At 39.7% G+C, this 13,908-nt stretch overlaps 5 non-coding genes and 1 pseudogene across 5 annotated transcripts; all 6 read right to left on the minus strand.

Moving 5' to 3' along the window:
• Nucleotides 1-11,132: 11,132 nt before the first annotated feature.
• LOC140868055 (5S ribosomal RNA) lies at nt 11,133-11,251 on the minus strand. Its single transcript, XR_012145490.1, has one exon. It is a non-coding gene; the product is annotated as a 5S ribosomal RNA (ribosomal RNA).
• A 400-nt stretch (nt 11,252-11,651) lies between these two features.
• LOC140868069 (5S ribosomal RNA) lies at nt 11,652-11,770 on the minus strand. The gene has a single exon (XR_012145504.1). It is a non-coding gene; the product is annotated as a 5S ribosomal RNA (ribosomal RNA).
• A 400-nt stretch (nt 11,771-12,170) lies between these two features.
• LOC140867944 (5S ribosomal RNA) lies at nt 12,171-12,289 on the minus strand. The gene has a single exon (XR_012145382.1). It is a non-coding gene; the product is annotated as a 5S ribosomal RNA (ribosomal RNA).
• Nucleotides 12,290-12,690: 401 nt separating this feature from the next.
• LOC140868950 (5S ribosomal RNA) lies at nt 12,691-12,809 on the minus strand. Its single transcript, XR_012146346.1, has one exon. It is a non-coding gene; the product is annotated as a 5S ribosomal RNA (ribosomal RNA).
• Nucleotides 12,810-13,210: 401 nt separating this feature from the next.
• Nucleotides 13,211-13,329, minus strand: LOC140869411 (5S ribosomal RNA; annotated as a pseudogene).
• Nucleotides 13,330-13,729: 400 nt separating this feature from the next.
• On the minus strand, nt 13,730-13,847 carry LOC140868409 (5S ribosomal RNA). Its single transcript, XR_012145828.1, has one exon. It is a non-coding gene; the product is annotated as a 5S ribosomal RNA (ribosomal RNA).
• Between the last annotated feature and the right edge of the window lie 61 nt (nt 13,848-13,908).

Genomic DNA, 13,908 nt, shown 5'->3' on the forward strand with positions numbered 1-13,908 from the left:
ACTTTGAGATCATTGCATAGACTTCAATTAAAAGATAAGAAAAAATTAATTAGTAACTTAAAATAAAAAAAAACTCTAAATTAAAATCTAGACTAATTGGTAACAAGACTAAAAAAATAATCAAAATTTACTCCCCGGCAACGGCGCCAAAAACTTGTTGTGAAATTTCCTCGCAAGTGTACGAGTGTCAAGTTTTATTATAGTGAATAATTCAGATATCGATCCCACAGGAAGTAAAATGAAAATATTTAGTACTTGTAATTAAAATAGTCTAAACTTTATTTAAAAAATCAATAATCAAGAATTTTGCAATAAAAATAAAATAATTAAGATGATTTTAGATAGCACGCACACAACTTTCAGGAATAATCAATCAGAAAAAAATGGTCTAGAGGTATAGATTTCACCTGGTTTCAATAACAATCAATCCTAATTAATTAATCTTCATGAATTCCAATCAATTAATAACCAAGAACACTTACGTATATTATTTCCCTCTCCCGAGCAACAAATCATGTTTATCAACTACAATTCAATTCCAATATTCCTTTTAAAAATTTATCGCAGTGATCTAGCACAAAACAATGTTCTCTTTAAAAGCTCTGTTAAAATCATACACTCTCCCGAGCTGTATAAATAATTAGAAGTGTATTTTCTAATGTCTTATTCAAAATCACCTCTCCCGAGCAATGATTTCAAATAAATATAACAAATCAATTATTGATCAGATAATTGAAAAGACAATCAATTCTAGAAAAAACAATTAATCTAGAAGAAATTCAATTCAATAAAATCAAAAATTCATGAAAGCGTCTACACCAGGTTCCATCCGACCTCTAGACTATAAAAATTAGTTCATAATTAAATTCTGAAAACAATAAATAATAAATCCAAACATGTTCAGAATTAAATAAAACATAAGAAACAAATCCATCGTCGACGCCGTGTCCGGACTATCAAACTCCGTCTTCGTTCTTCAGTTAAGCTCCATAAAAATCCTCAGGAAAATCACACGATCAATTCTCTGATTTCTGTATTATGAGTGTGTGGTGGCTCTCTTCTCTTATTTTCAGATAAAAATCCTTTTATACTTCTCAGCAAAAGCCCTTCAAAAAGCTCATAGAATTAATTACCCGAAATAATTAAAATTTCCAAATCAGCAACGGGGCGGACGCTCAATAGACGGCGCGGGCGCGCCTTCAACTCGTAATTTCCAATTCTCCCAGAAACATAGCATTGCGCGTTAGCTCTTGAAGAAACGCTAACAAGGAGCGCTGATAAGAATTCTCTTGTCCCAATAACAAAAGGCCCATTAACCTCTCTTTACTGTACGTTTCTTTTCTTTTCTTCAATTTTCTCTTCTTTTCTTTTTCCTTTCTTTTATTCTTCTTTTCTCCTTTTTCCTCTCATTTCCACATAAAATCAATAATTTCCTACACTCACAAAAACAACAAAACACCCACATAAATCTGCTCGAAACAAATAATTAATAATTAAAATCATATATAAATTAAGTGTATAAAATACACTTATCACTAAGAGACGGAGAAGCTCAAATTCAAACCTGGAGATGGTCTTTGGAGACATTTTTTTTGTAGGGAGCGCAGGGACCCACAGAAGTGGCCCGCGTCACCCAGATCGCACGTTCACGTCGTGTGATTCAGTCTTTTGCATCTTTTCTATCCGCGGATTGGACTGAAAGATGTTGGAGAACGGCGATCAGATCAATCAGAATTGATACCCGGTGCAGCGGAAGTTTAAAATTTTTATATGGAACGATTCCATAATGGGTATCAAAACTTTACAATTAAATTGTGTGTGTAAAAATTAAATAACAATTATAAATTTTTGCCTCCAATCTCAAATCCAGATTATGGACACCAACAGATTGCTCTGCTCTTGTTGTATCTCCCAGGAACTGATAGACGAACTGTTCTTCAATCAGGTCCACGAACAGAGATTTAATCCCTCTGATAGATTGCACTAGAAAATCTATCAGAAGTTTCTACGAAGAGAATTAACGAATTTGATCCGTTAAACCAGACTGCAAATTCAAAATTCACAGGCTGGATTTTCCCGAGCAGAGGGGAAGGGGGCGGCCACTTCAGAGAAAACAAGGCTAGGGTTTTCAAAAATATTTTGTGACCTCTGTTATCTAATTTCTGTACTGCAATAACTTATTTATAATGTGGGCTGCTAACAGCTTAGGGCCCATTAGTCATAAGTTCAAGCCCGACAAGCAAAGCCCGCATGTTCAGAAATTAATATAAAATTCATCGTGACTCAGATTGATAAACCAATTTCACCAATGTTCACAGAAACCATTTCTGCATCTTTTATAGTCAAGATAAATTTTCTGAATCCGAATTCAGTGGTTTCCAAAAATGCCCATCCCTATGTCATTTTAGGAAATCTTACTCCTCTACTCTTAAATAAGAAGTCCAACTTCTTTGTTCATTAAATTTAACTCTTTAAATTTAACTATCTCAACGGGGATTAAAAATCCATTACTCTGTGTGACCCTCAATGGTTCAAGGATACAGCTAGTCGTGGGCTCACAACTCCTTGTGACTCGGAACAACAATTTCCGACTTGCCCATCGAATCATGGTAAGAGCGCCTAGCAACATCGCCCCATGATTCCCTAGGTATCACTGATAGTGCCTGCAAGAACTAATAGATTTTGGTTAGCGTACAGTACAGTCCCTTCATCCATATATCCCGATCGAATCAACAACCATTGGTAAATCGAGAGTCGTTCGAGATTCGATAACTATGCAATACATCTTGAAGATCAAATAGTGACATCGCATGTGCTACTAAGAAACCATTTCTTAAAACACATCATATACTCTGGCCAGAGATTCGTCACACTAATATCTCCTCAGATCGCATAGGATATCCACACTCGCAAGTATGTGGTGAATCCTTGACAACAAAGCATCGACTCCTATATGTGTTGTAACTGTACCCAATCTCGACACCTGATGACCCCAATAGAGTCGGTAAATGAGTCAAAGCACAGTACTAGCATATAGAGTCTCAATGATGTTTCAAGTAATAAGGACTAATGGTGTACAACCAAAACCGCGGACTTTATCCACTCGATAAGTGATAACCACTTGGAAAGTCCGGATAGGGTAGTTCGATCATTCATCGTATGAATATCCATTTGCATGCTTCGAACATCTCTATGTTCCTTACCAATGAAACGTGGTACTCTGCATCGCAAATGCTAGTCTCAAACTCGAGCGATCCTTATCCTTATTATCGGACGGCTCAATCGACTAGGAACTGTTTAGAATATACAGTGACTATAAGATGTGTTTCATGATAGACATCCCCATGTTCTACCACATCTTACATACACTATAGTATATTCAAGGTCTTTATCAAAACAACAATAGTATATCACAATATAACAATATGAAGAAAGATAAAGTCATTGCCATTAATAAAAGTGTAAATTATATTAAACAAAAGATTGTTTATACAAAGAGTCATCAAAGCCCTTAGCCATAAGTTGGCTCACAGGGCACCCACTCTTTCAATCTTCCACTTGCCCTAAAGCCAACTAGTCATACTACGTAGACCCATTGCTTCGCGATGTTTGTCAAATAATGGTCCTGGCAAGGGCTTAGTAAGTGGATCAGCGATATTGTCTGCAGAGGCCACTCTTTCGACAGTGATGTCTCCTCTTTCCACGATCTCCCGGATGATGTGGTATTTCCTCAGTACGTGTTTGGATCTTTGATGAGACCTTGGTTCCTTTGCCTGAGCAATGGCACCCGTGTTGTCACAGTACACCGGGACTGGACCAACAACTTCCGGAATAACGCCCAACTCTTGGATGAAATTCCTCATCCAAACGGCCTCTTTAGCAGCAGCTGATGATGCAATGTATTCTGCCTCAGTGGTGGAATCCGCTGTGGTGTCCTTCTTGGAACTCTTCCAAGAGACAGCACCGCCATTGAGCATGAACACAAATCCAGAGGTTGACTTCGAGTCATCCACGTCACTTTGGAAGCTAGAGTCGGTATAGCCTTCCAATTTTAGTTCTCTTCCTCCATATACCATGAACATATTCTTAGTCCTTCGTAAGTACTTAAGAATGTCCTTCACGGCTTTCCAATGCATTTGACCGGGATTAGCTTGATATCTGCTCGTGACACTCAGAGCAAATGCTACATCCGGTCTGGTAGATATCATCCCATACATGATACTACCAATGGCTGACGCATATGGTACATGTGTCATTTTCTCTATCTCTTCATCAGTCTTGGGACACATAGACCTGGATAGAGAAACTCCATGACACATAGGTAGATGTCCTCTCTTGGACCCATCCATTGAAAACCGTTTCAATATGGTGTCGATGTAGGTTGCTTGAGTGAGTCCTATCATTCTCTTAGATCTATCTCTATAGATCTATATCCCTAGAATATAGGATGCCTCACCCAAATCCTTCATCGAGAATCTACCTGATAACCATATCTTTGTTGACTGCAACATCCCTACATCATTCCCAATGAGTAGGATGTCATCAACATAAAGTACTAAGAATGTCACAGCATCCTTAACTACTTTCTTGTACACGCACGGTTCCTCCGGGTTCTTGATGAAACCAAAATCCTTTATTGTTTCATCAAATTTATGGTTCCAACTTCTTGATGCTTGTTTTAGACCATAGATTGATCTCTGAAGCTTGCATACCTTATGCTCGCTTCCCATGGATGTGTATCCCTCAGGCTGCGTCATATAGATCTCTTCCTTAATGTTTCCATTAAGAAATGCAGTCTTCACATCCATTTGCCATATCTCATAGTCATACCAAGCAGCTATGGCAATAAGGATTCTTATGGACTTGAACATTGCAACTGGTGAAAAGGTTTCATCATAGTCAACTCCTTGTCTTTGAGTATAACCTTTCGCCACCAATCGCGCCTTGTAGGTCAATACCTTACCATCAGGCCCAAGCTTTCTCTTGTAGATCCATTTACACCCTATTCGAACAATTCCATCGGGAGGATCTACTAAAGACCAAACTTGGTTTGTATGCATCGAATCTATTTCCAACTGCATAGCTTCAAGCCATAAATTTGAATCCGCATCAGAAATTGCTTCTTTGAAGTTTCTTGGATCACATCCAACATCGGGTTCATCTTGATCCCCTTCAAGAAGAAGACCATATCGAATGGGAGGTCTAGAAGTCCTCTTGGATCTTCTAGGTATAGGCGTGTCTATCAATGGTTCCTGAGGTGTAGGATCATTATTTTGTATTTTGGGTTCTTCTCGAATTTCTTCGAGTTCCATCATCTCGCCTTTCTTATCCAATAAGAACTCCTTCTCCAAGAAGGTGGCATTCCTTGAAACAAACACCTTTGTTTCAGTAAGATGATAGAAATAATATCCGATTGAATTCTTCGGATACCCTACAAAATAACATAATGTGGATCGACTATCCAACTTATCTCCCACTGTCTGCTTCACGTAAGCAGGACATCCCCAAATCCTCAAGTACGAATACTTAGGAGCTTTGCCATTCCATAACTCGTATGGTGTTTTGTCCACTGCTTTGGTGTGGACGTTGTTCAACAACAATACCGCTGTTTCAAGCGCATAGCCCCAAAACGAAGGTGGAAGCTTAGTGAAGCTCATCATGGATCGAACCATGTCCAACAAAGTTCGATTACGACGTTCCGATACACCATTCAGCTGAGGTGTCATAGGAGGAGTCCACTGAGAGAGAATCTCATTCTCTTTCAGATAGTCTAAAAACTCGTTACTTAAGTATTCTCCACCTCGATCCGATCGAAGTGCTTTAATACTTTTACCTAGCTTGTTTTCTACTTCAGCCTTGAATTCTTTGAACTTTTCAAATGCTTCAGACTTATATTTCATTAAATATAAATACCCATACCTTGAATAATCATCAGTAAAGGTAATGAAGTAGGTCTGGCCAAATTTAGTACCAATTCTAAATGGACCACAAACATCTGTATGGATCAAATCCAACAGATTTTGACTACGCTCAGGTTTCCCCTTAAAAGGAGATTTAGTCATTTTTCCTTTCAGGCAGGACTCACAAGTAGGTAGAGAGTTAATATCAGACATATCAAACATGCCCTCTCCCACTAGCTTGTTCATCCTCCTTGAGGAAATATGACCTAGCCTAGCATGCCAAAGGTTTGCCGGGTTTTGACTATCGATTTTCCTTTTGTTTGTTGTTACCGGTTTATCAACATAATTTATTGGAACGTCTTTTAATTTTAAGTTATATAGATCGTTTTCAAGTTGTCCATTTCCAATCAAACATTCATTCTTGTAAATATTGCAAATCCCATTCACAAAATTGCAAGAATAACCATCTCTATCAAGCATAGAAACAGAAATAATGTTTTTAATCAAATCTGGAACAAATAAAACATCTCTCAAAAGTAACTTAAAATCGTTCTGCAAAATTAAATAAACATCTCCCACAGCTTTAGCTTCAACTCTGGAACCATTTCCGAGCCTCAGCTGGGTCTCACCCATTCTAAGCCTGCGACTTCTTGTCATCACCTGCAAATCATTGAAAATGTGAGATTCACATCCGGTATCCAATACCCAAGAAGTAGTATTAAGTGAAACATTTATTTCAATATAGAACATACCCTTCGCAGTTCGCAACTGCTCTAGATATTCCTTGCAGTTACGTTTCCAATGACCGGGATTCTTGCAGTAATGGCAAACATCCTTGGACTTTTCCATGTTTGAAGCCTTTGTCTTGTACTTCTTCTCGGGTTCGGTTTTCTTGGGTGGGGCAGAACGTTTCTTACCCTTTGTACTTGGCCCCTTCTTAGCAGAAGAAGAGGAGCCCACCAAGAAAGCCGGTTTATCCTTCTTTAAAGTGGATTCATATGTTACAAGCATATTGACCATCTCTTCTAGGGAGGCCTCTATCTTGTTCATATTGAAATTCACCACAAATCCGTCAAACGAAGAAGGAAGAGATAGAAGTAATAAGTCCACGTTGAGTTCATGCTCCAACACCAAATCAAGCGTTACCAACTTCTGTATGAGCCAAATCACTCGTACCCCATGATCACGGACCAAAGTCCCTTCACGCATGCGACACGTCATTATCTCTTTTACAGTAGCGAACCTTTCAGCTCTCGATTGAGCCCCAAAAAGTTCCTTGAGTTGTACGTGAATGTCAGCAGCATTCACGGTATCCTCAAATCGCCTCTGGAGTTCATCAGACATCGAGGCTTGCATATATCATTTGGCCTTGAAATCATGGTCCCACCATGTATCAAGTTTGGCCAACTCTTCCGGACTTACATCAGCTGGTGCTTCCTTCGGAGGAGATTTTCTAACACGTAGAGCATCTTCTCCGAAGTCAAGACAATCTTCAACTTACGGAACCATTCCGTATAGTTTGCGCCAGTCAATTTATTTTGTTCGAGGATAGAGAATAGTGGATTACGCGAATTCATCTTTATGAAATACTGAAAAGAAACAGACAATTATCAGTGATTGTTTAATTAATTTACTAAGACATAAAATAGGCGAAATTTATTTTATGAATCTCACTCCCACTATTTTAACAATTTCACTACCCTCTAGTGAAAACGGGAAACTGTTTTCCTTAGTGAGAACATGGAGTCCAATTGACAAACTATGGTCCCGAATAATATCAGCCAACCATAATTTTCAAAAGGTAGAGCCCAATTGCTTCCAAAGCAACCTCCACGTTTTTACCTCATGTCCAATAAGGGCCCAATAATATGACGTCGTTTATTGTGACATGTCAAGATGACACATCAATATTAAGTTGTGATGGACGGTCGCCATGTGGATCCTCCAATAATATGAGCCGATCCCATGGGAGTTCCACCCAACTTACAACATGTGTCGATCCAATGTACAACTTTCCGACGAACGGGCCCCCCCAATAATATGAGCCGGACCGTATCCGCGGGTAGCATCTCATGATTGATCGTTGATGGAAGGTAGGAACATTTAAACAATTTTAAATTTCCTTTATTTATCTTGATATCAATTTTAAATCATATTTAAATGAGGGATTTTAATTTTGAAAATTTGTCTCATCATTTTAAAAATTTGTATGCTTGCCGGATTCATACAATTTTGTCTAAAACATGCATACAACTATAATATCACATATTATATAGGATGATCGATTCCATTTCTAATCGACCCATGGTTGCCAATCACGATTCTAAGTCCAATCCTAGGTAATATGCAGGTATGCAATGCAATCCTATTACATTGAGCTTCCAATTTACATTTCTTCAGTCTTTATTGTCTGCTGGGCCCACCTCCGTCTTCAAATCTTCATCTCCCACTAAGTCTAATGTATTTACAATAAATAACCATGACAAGTAGGGGATACATTTCAAGGGGTGGGAACGGGCCATAAACCAGGCCCACTTTTATTACATATGACATTCATATTGGGCCATAAACCAGGCCCATTAATAAATCCAACAACAATAAAAACAACTGTAAATTCCGAACATACACCTACAAAATTGGTCATGGCAATCGATCATCCTTATCCAATAATATTTAATTCAAAATTAATTTATTGGATAACATGCAATGGCAATTTAAATTTAAAAGGATAAAATCATATTTCATACATAAAATCTTATTTTACATACAAAATCATATTTTATCTTTTTATCAAATAAAATCATATTTTACATATAAAATCCAATTTTATACATAAAATCATATTTTACTCAATATTTTCATAAGATCATATCTTATCATCAATTGTACCAAAAATAATTTATTTCATAAAATCTGATTTAACGGATAAAATCTATAAATTTTCAAAAAATTCAAATTTATCCAAAAATCAATTTTAAAATTTTCGGACTCGAACAATTCGATCCGACGCCTCGTAGACCAATCAAAAAAGAATTTTCGATCGGACCAAAAATAGAATTTTAACATATTAAAATTTTAATTTTAAAATTAAAATTAATTTTTCCGCGGGCCGCCCGGGACGCTCCCGGGCTGCCCGCGCCCCTTCCGGGCAGCCCGGCTTCCCCTAGGGCAGCGACTCTCGCTTCCCGTGTTTTTGCCCGAAAAATTTTTAATTTAAAAAAGTTATTTTGTTTCAAAAACCGAGGCTTAAAAAAAAAAATTTGTACAATCGATTAATTTAATCGCTTGATCTGAGCAACCTGGCTCTGATACCACTGTTGGAGAACGGCGATCAGATCAATCAGAATTGATACCCGGTGCAGCGGAAGTTTAAAATTTTTATATGGAACGATTCCATAATGGGTATCAAAACTTTACGATTAAATTGTGTGTGTAAAAATTAAATAACAATTATAAATTTTTACCTCCAATCTCGAATCGAGATTATGGACACCAACAGATTGCTCTGCTCTTGTTGTATCTCCTAGGAACTGATGGACGAACTGTTCTTCAATCAGGTCCACGAACAGAGATTTAATCCCTCTGATAGATTGCACTAGAAAATATATCAGAAGTTTCTACGAAGAGAATTAACGAATTTGATCCGTTAAACCAGACTGCAAATTCAAAATTCACAGGCTGGATTTTCCCGAGCAGAGGGGAAGGGGGCGGCCACTTCCGAGAAAACAAGGCTAGGGTTTTCAAAAATATTTTGTGACCTCTGTTATCTAATTTCTGTACTGCAATAACTTATTTATAATGTGGGCTGCTAACAGCTTAGGGCCCATTAGCCATAAGTTCAAGCCCGACAAGCAAAGCCCGCATGTTCAAAAATTAATATAAAATTCATCGTGACTCAGATTGATAAACCAATTTCACAAATGTTCACAGAAACCATTTCTGCATCTTTTAGAGTCAAGATAAATTTTCTGAATCCGAATTCAGTGGTTTCCAAAAATGCCCATCCCTATGTCATTTTAGGAAATCTTACTCCTCTACTCTTAAATAAGAAGTCCAACTTCTTTGTTCATTAAATTTAACTCTTTAAATTTAACTATCTCAACGGGGATTAAAAATCCATTACTCTGTGTGACCCTCAATGGTTCAGGGATACAGCTAGTCGTGGGCTCACAACTCCTTGTGACTCGGAACAACAATTTCCGACTTTCCCATCGAATCATGGTAAGAGCGCCTAGCAACATCGCCCCATGATTCCCTAGGTATCACTGATAGTGCCTGCAAGAACCAATAGATTTTGGTTAGCGTACAGTACGGTCCCTTCATCCATATATCCCGATCGAATCAACAACCATTGGTAAATCGAGAGTCGTTCGAGATTCGATAACTATGCAATACATCTTGAAGATCAAATAGTGACATCTCATGTGCTACTAAGAAACAATTTCTTAAAACACATCATGTACTCTGGCCAGAGATTCGTCACACTAATATCTCCTCATAACGCATAGGATATCCACACTCGCAAGTATGTGGTGAATCCTTGACAACAAAGCATCGACTCCTATATGTGTTGTAACTGTACCCAATCCCGACACCTGATGACCCCAATAGAGTCGGTAAATGAGTCAAAGCACAGTACTAGCATATAGAGTCTCAATGATGTTTCAAGTAATAAGGACTAATGGTGTACAACCAAAACCGCGGACTTTATCCACTCGATAAGTGATAACCACTTGGAAAGTCCGGATAGGGTAGTTCGATCATTCATCGTATCCATTTGCATGCTTCGAACATCTCTATGTTCCTTACCAATGAAACGTGGTACTCTGCATCGCAAATGCTAGTCTCAAACTCGAGCAATCCTTATCCTTATTATCGGACGGCTCAATCGACTAGGAACTGTTTAGAATATACAGTGACTATAAGATGTGTTTCATGATAGACATCCCCATGTTCTACCACATCTTACATACACTATAGTATATTCAAGGTCTTTATCAAAACAACAATAGTATATCACAATATAACAATATGAAGAAAGATAAAGTCATTGCCATTAATAAAAGTGTAAATTATATTAAACAAAAGATTGTTTATACAAAGAGTCATCAAAGCCCTTAGCCACAAGTTGGCTCACAGGGCACCCACTCTTTCAAAAGAGTCGGAAATAGGATGGAGAGGAATCGGAAGAACAAGATGTACGAGTAAGAAAAAATGAAACTAATAAAAAAAAGGGTGCAACACGAGGACTTCTCAGGGGGTCACCTATCCTAGTACTGCTCTTGCCCAAGCACGCATAACTTCGGAGTTCTGATGGGATCCGGTGCATTAGTGCTGGTATGATCGCACCCAAAAGTGAATGAATTCTTATTTTTTTGTCTCTCGAATTGCGGATCGGAGGAACAGGAGCTGCAGTTTCAAACGGACATAACTTTCGTTCGGCTGAGAGTTACTAGAGCTTCAGCCTGCTCACGCGAAGCTCCACTGGATACCTATAGTGCGTATCTCGGTTAAAGAGGCGGAGACGCTCAAATTCCATAAAGAAGATGGTCTTTCGGGGCATTTTTCCCGTATGTCGCGCTGGGACCCACCGAAGCGGCCCGCGTCACCCAGATCGCACGTTCACATCGTATGATTCAGTCTATTGCAACTTTTCTATCCGCATATTGGACTGAAAGAGTCGGAAATAGGATGGCGAGGAATCGAAAGAACAAGAACTACGAGTAAGAAAAAAAGAAATTAATGAAAAATGGGTTGCAACACGAGGACTTCCCAGGGGGTCACCCATCCTAGTACTGCTCTCGCCCAGGCACACTTCACTTCGGAGTTTTGATGGGATCCGGTGCATTAGTGCTGGTATGATCACACCCAACAGTGAATGAATTCTTTATTGTTTTGTCTCTCGAATTGCGGATCGGAGGAACATGAGCTGCAGTTTCAAACGGACATAACTTTCGATCGGCTAAGAGTTACGGGAGCTTCAGCCTGCTCACGCGAAGCTCCTCTCGATACCTACAACAAGTATCTTGGTCTAAGAGACGGAGACGCTCAAATTACAAAACGGAGATGGTTTTTTGGGGAGTTTTTCCCGTAGGGCACGCTGGGACGCACCGAAGCGGCCCGCATCACCCCGATCGCACGTTCACGTCGTGTGATTAAGTCTATTGCATCTTTGCTATCCGCGGATTGGATTGAAAGAGTCGAAAATAGGACGGCGAGGAATCGGAAAAAAAAAAAGTACGAAAAAGAAAAAAAGAAATTAATGAAAAAGGGGTGCAACACGAGGACTTCCTAGGGGGTCACCCATCCTAGTACTGCTCTCGCCCAAGCGCGCTTAACTTCGGAGTTCTGATGGGATCCGGTGCATTATTGCTAGTATGATCGCACCCAACAGTCAATGAATTCTTTATTGTTTTGTCTCTCGAATTGCGGATCGGAGGAACAGGAGCTGCAGTTTCAAACGGACATAACTTTCGATCTGCTGAGAGTTACGGGAGCTTCAGCCTGCTCACGCGAAGCTCTTCTCGATACCTACAGCGCGTATCTCGGTCTAAGAGACGGAGAAGCTCAAATTCAAACCCGAAGATGGTCTTTGGGTGCATTTTTCCCGTAGGGCGTGCTGGGACCCACCGAAGTGGCCCGCGTCACCCAGATCGCACGTTAACGTCATGTGATTCAGTCTATTGCATCTTTTATATCCACGGATTGGGCTGAAAGAGTCGGAAATAGGACGGAGAGGAATCGGAAGAACAAGATGTACGAGTAAGAAAAAAAGAAACTAATAAAAAAAGGGGTGAAAAACGAGGACTTCCCAGGGGGTCACCCATCCTAGTACTGCTCTTGCCCAAACACGCATAACTTCGGAGTTCTGATGGGATCCAGTGCATTAGTGCTGGTATGATCGCACCCAACAGTGAATGAATTCTTTATTTTTTTGTCTCTCGAATTGCGGATCAGAGGAATAGGAGCTGCAGTTTCAAACAGACATAACTTTCGATCGGCTGAGAGTTACTAGAGCTGCAGCCTGCTCACGCGAATCTCCACTCAATACCTATAGTGCATATCTCGGTTAAGGAGACGGAGACGCTCAAATTCCAAAATAGAGATGGTCTTTCGGGGCATTTTTTCCGTATGTTACGCTGGGACCCATCGAAGCGGCCCACGTCACCGAGATTGCACGTTCACATCGTATGATTCAGTCTATTGCATCTTCTCTATCTGTGGATTGGACTGAAGGAGTCGGAAATAGGATGGCGAGGAATCGAAAGAACAAGAAGTACGAGTAAGAAAAAAAGAAATTAATGAAAAAAGAGGTGCAACACGAGAACTTCCCAAGGGGTAACCCATCCTAGTACTGCTCTCGCCCAAGCACGCTTAACTTCGAAGTTTTGATGGGATCTGTTGCATTAGTGCTAGTATGATCGCATACAACAGTGAATGATTTCTTTATTGTTTTATCTCTCGAATTGCGGATCGGGGGAACAGGAGCTGCAGTTTCAAACGGACATAACTTTCGATCGGCTAAGAGTTACGTGATCTTCAGCCTGCTCACGCGTAGCTCCTCTCGATAACTACAGCAAGTATCTCGGTCTCAGAGACGGAGATGCTCAAATTACAAAACGGAGATGGCTTTTTGGGGAGTTTTTCCCGTAGGGCGCGCTGGGACGCACCGAAGCAGCCCGCGTCACCCAGATCGCACGTTCACATCGTGTAATTAAGTCTATTGCATTTTTTCTATCCACGGATTGAACTGAAAGAGTCGGAAATAGGACGGCGAGGAATCGGAAAAACAAGAAGTACGAGTAAGAAAAAAAGAAATTAATGAAAAAGGGGTGCAACACGAGGACTTCCCAGGGGGTCACCCATCCTAGTACTGCTCTCGCCCAACCACGCTTAACTTCGGAGTTCTGATGGGATCGGTGCATTAGTGCTGGTATGATCGCACCCAACAGTGAATGAATTTTTATTGTTTTGTCTCTCGAATTGCGGATCGGGGGAACAGGAGCTG

Source organism: Henckelia pumila, chromosome 4 (assembly GCF_033568475.1).
Source record: "Henckelia pumila isolate YLH828 chromosome 4, ASM3356847v2, whole genome shotgun sequence".
In the NCBI taxonomy this organism is placed as follows: domain Eukaryota; kingdom Viridiplantae; phylum Streptophyta; class Magnoliopsida; order Lamiales; family Gesneriaceae; genus Henckelia; species Henckelia pumila.